Source organism: Dasypus novemcinctus, chromosome 8, assembly GCF_030445035.2.
Source record: "Dasypus novemcinctus isolate mDasNov1 chromosome 8, mDasNov1.1.hap2, whole genome shotgun sequence".
Taxonomy (NCBI): Eukaryota; Metazoa; Chordata; class Mammalia; order Cingulata; family Dasypodidae; genus Dasypus; species Dasypus novemcinctus.
Window position 1 is genome coordinate 89,086,409 of NC_080680.1, and position 4,208 is coordinate 89,090,616.

Genomic DNA, 4,208 nt, shown 5'->3' on the forward strand with positions numbered 1-4,208 from the left:
AGGCCCGGGGTTTGAACCGAGGACCTCCCATGTGGTAGGCGGATGCCCTAACCACTGGGCCAAGTCTGCTTTCCCAAAGATCAAATTTAGATCCTTTCCAGGTCTCCTTTTCTTCTAATATCTAGGATGATCATTTTTATAGTTTATAGAATAGTTATTTACTGGCTTCTGTGATTTAATTCTCCTTTACTTTTACTAAAATGCTTCAATGTTTCTGTATCATTAGCTGCTCCAAAGTAACAATAGAAGAGCATCTTATGAACTTATGTAGCTTTGCATACCTTCAGATGTGTTCTAGACCAAAATAAACATTTGATGATAGGATAATGGGTCAATAAAACAAAGCATAAGATAGAAAATACAAATGAAAGTATATTGTACACAATTAAGGCCTTTGTATTTCACGGCTCACTAAGGCTAAAGAAAAACGAGATCATTTTTTAAGTCCTTCACAAAAATTTTGCTTTCACTATGTCCCTGTCCTCAGCTATTAAAAATGGTCTGACCAAATGGTAACAAAACAAACACTATAAATAACACCAAGTCCCTTAAAGAAGACTGTCTCAAATGTTATTTCTTGGTGTAGGTGATCTTCGTGGCATGGGATGGTGTGATCTTAAATCCTTGTAAAGCATCCCTGGCAGCTCCAGCCTGCCCATCATTTTCAAGTTCAACAAAAGCAGCTTCTTTATAGAAAACTGATGTTAAATAAAATGAATTATCCACTTGGTCTCTGAATTTTATATTACTTCAATCAATCAATTTACTATGCTATATTAATCTAGGTGTTTTTTCCATTCATATGGAAATATCCTTATTAACATTTTTACTTATACTTCTAAAGATTTAAAGAAGGAAATATTTGCACTTAAAACAAAGTTTAAACAAAATATATTCAAAATAAATGGCCAGAAAAAATTATTTTTAAAAAAGTGGCTTCACATTTTCGAGATACCAGACTTCCTTGAAACCAGGGAATTGATTAAACTTCATCAATAACATAATTTCATTAGTCTCTTCTTGTAAGTTTTTAGGGAATAAAATACAGTTTGGGGGAAGCGGACTTGGCCCAGTGGTTAGGGCATCTGCCTACTACATGGGAGGTCTGCAGTTCAAACCCCGGACCTCCTTGACCCGTGTGGAGCTGGCCCATGCGCAGTGCTGATGCGCGCAAGGAGTGCTGTGCCATGCAGGGGTGTCTGCCGCGTAGGAGAGCCCCACATGCAAGGAGTGCGCCCGTAAGGAGAGCCACCCAGGGGGAAAGAAAGTGCAGTCTGCCCAAGAATGGCACAGCACATGGAGAGCTGACACAACACGGTGACTCTATAAAAAAAAAACCCACAAGATTCCCAGTGCCACTTATAAGGATAGAAGCAGTCACAGAAGAACACACAGCGAATGAATGGACACGAGAGCAGACAAAGGGTTTGGGGGCGGGGGAGAGAGAAAAAGAATCTTAAAAAAATAAAATATATTAAATATAGTTTGGAGGAAGTAGATGTGGCTCAGGCGACCTCCCATGGTAGGTCCGTGATCCTGTTCCTGGTGCCTCCTAAGAAGACAGCAAGCTGGCATAACAGGCAGGCACAGCAAGCTGACACAACAAGATGACACAAGAGACTCCAGAAGAAAAATATGAGAGACACAACAAAGCAGGGAGCAGAGGTTCCCAGTGCCTTCTAAAGAAAATGAGCAAGACAGTGAGCTGACACAACAGGCAGGCAAAGCAAGCTGACACAACAAGATGATGCAACAAGAGACACAAGAAGAAAAAATGTAATGAGAGACATAACAAAGCAGGGAATGGAGGTGACTTAAGTGGTTAGATGCCTCTGTCCCACATTGGAGGTCCCAGGTTCAGTTCCCGGTGCCTCCTATGGGAAGTGGATGTAGCTCAAGCAGTTGGACTCCTGTCTACCATATGGGAGGTCCAGGGTTTGATTCCTGGGGCCTCCTGATGAAGGCCAACTGGCCCACGTGGCGAGCTGGCCCAAGTGGAGTACTGGCTTGCACAGGAGTGCTGGCTCGTGCAGGGGTGCTGGCCTGCATAGCAAGGTGGCCTGAGTGGAGAGCTGGTGCAGCAAGATGACACAACAGAAAGAGACACAGAGGAGAGATAATAAGAGACACAGCAGACCAGGGAGCTGAGGTGTCACAAGAGATTGAGCACCTCTCTCCCACTCCAGACGGTCCCACGATCAGTTTCCGGTGCCGCCTAAAGACAAGACAGGCAGACACAGAAGAACCACAGGGAATGGACACAGAGAGCAGACATTGGGGGTGAAGAGGAAGAGGCAGGGGGAGTTTGGAGGGTAATCAGGAACCTGAGAATTTGGTGTGATATTTCCTTGGGTGTTAGTTTAATTTGGTATTTCCTGACCAGGCTTTTTGTTTGCACTTGTTGCAGTCTTTTCCAGAAGTTTTTTTTTTTCTTTCTTTCTTTCTCTTTGTCAGCAAAAGTGCCATTCATTTTAGGTATTATAACAGAATCTGTTTTTGCATACAAGATTTGCATTGGTTTACCACAAAATGGAAATTCTTGTAACTGTCTCAAGGCATTTTTTTGGGTGAGTCAATGAAAGCCTGTTTGCCCCCTCATCTTCACAGTCTGTAAAGCTACAATACCTACCACACGGCCAAACTGAGAAAACAGGGCATGCAGGGGCCTCTTCTTCTATTTCAGTTGTGTCATTCATATTGTTAATATAAATTGTATGGTTTAATCTGCTGTCTGTGTTTTGGGCTAAATTGTCCAAATCACCTGAGGTCTACTCCATCTCTCATAGGGACCAAAAGCTGGAAAAATGCTCTGTTGACTATCTTTTCCCTTTTTTTATCATGTCCTAGATGCATAAAAAGTTTTAATTTTGGGAAGCAGACTTGGCCCAATGGATAGGGTGTCCGCCTACCACATGGGAGGTCTGCAGTTCAAACCCCAGGCCTCCTTGACCCGTGTGGAGCTGGCCCACGCGCAGTGCTGATGCGCGCAAGGAGTGCCCTGCCATGCAGGGGTGCCCCCCGCACAGGGGAGCTCCACGTACAAGGAGTGCACCCCGTAAGGAGAGCCGCCCAGTGCAAAAGAAAGTGCAGCCTGCCCAGAAATGGCACCGCCCACATGGAGAGCTGAAACAACAAGATGACGCAACAAAAAGAAACACAGATTCCCGGTGCTGCTGATAAGGATAGAAGTGGTCACAGAAGGACACACAGCAAATGGACACAGAGAGTAGACAACGGGGAGGGGGGAAGGGGGGGAGGGGGGGAGGGAGGGGAGAGAAATAAAAAATAAATCTTTAAAAAAATGTTTTAATTTTTATGAAGTCTGTTTTATCTTTTTTCCTTTTGTTGCTTGTACTTTTGATGTAAAACCTAAGAATCTATTGCCTACTACAAGGTCCTGAAGATACATCTCTATGTTTTCTTTAAAGAGTTTTATAGTATTAGCTCTTACATGTAGGTCTTTGACCCATTTGAGTTAATTTTGTATGTGATGAGAGGTGGGGGTCTACAGCCATTCTTTTGTAGATGCATTTCCAGTTGTCCTGTCACCACTTGCCACCTGGGCCCCTCCAGCAGACAGCTCGCACCTTGGCAGCTGGCCTCCCCCAGAGCAAGCATGCAAGAGAGCAAGAGAGGAGACCGAGCCTTTCGTAACCTAATTTCCAAAGTGACATTCCACTTTTTTCTTAACAAATTTTTGAGTTTGGAGTAATGCTAGATGTATAGAAAAATTGAAAAGATAGTACAGAAGTTCCCACATACTCCTCACCTCGTTTCCTAGAGTTATCATCTTCACTGACCCTGGAACATTTGTCAAAAGAAACAACCTTAGGTACATTAGTACTCACTGACCTGCAGCCCGTCTTTGGATTTCACCCATTTTTGTACTCCTGTCCTGTTTCAGGAGCCAATCCAGAACACCACATTGCATTTCGTCATGTCGCAGTTCCCTCTGGTCTGTGACAGTTTCTGTCTTTCCTTGGTTTTCATGACCTTGAGTTTTGAGGAGTCCTGGTCAGAATTTCGCAGCATCTTCCTCAATCTGGGATTCTCTTTTGCTTTCCTCACGATTGGATGGGGGCTGTGGACTTGGGGGATGAGTGCGTGGAGGTGCGTGGCGCGCTTGCCTCGTCATGTTATATTAGGGGCTGTGGAACACCCGGGACGGTGAGGTTACTCCACGGCCCTTGAGGAAGGGAGTGTCAGCC

General features: G+C 44.3%; 1 pseudogene; it reads right to left on the minus strand.

The window, feature by feature from the left end:
- Window positions 1-570: 570 nt before the first annotated feature.
- On the minus strand, window positions 571-3,880 carry LOC131279361 (U2 small nuclear ribonucleoprotein B''-like; annotated as a pseudogene).
- Between the last annotated feature and the right edge of the window lie 328 nt (window positions 3,881-4,208).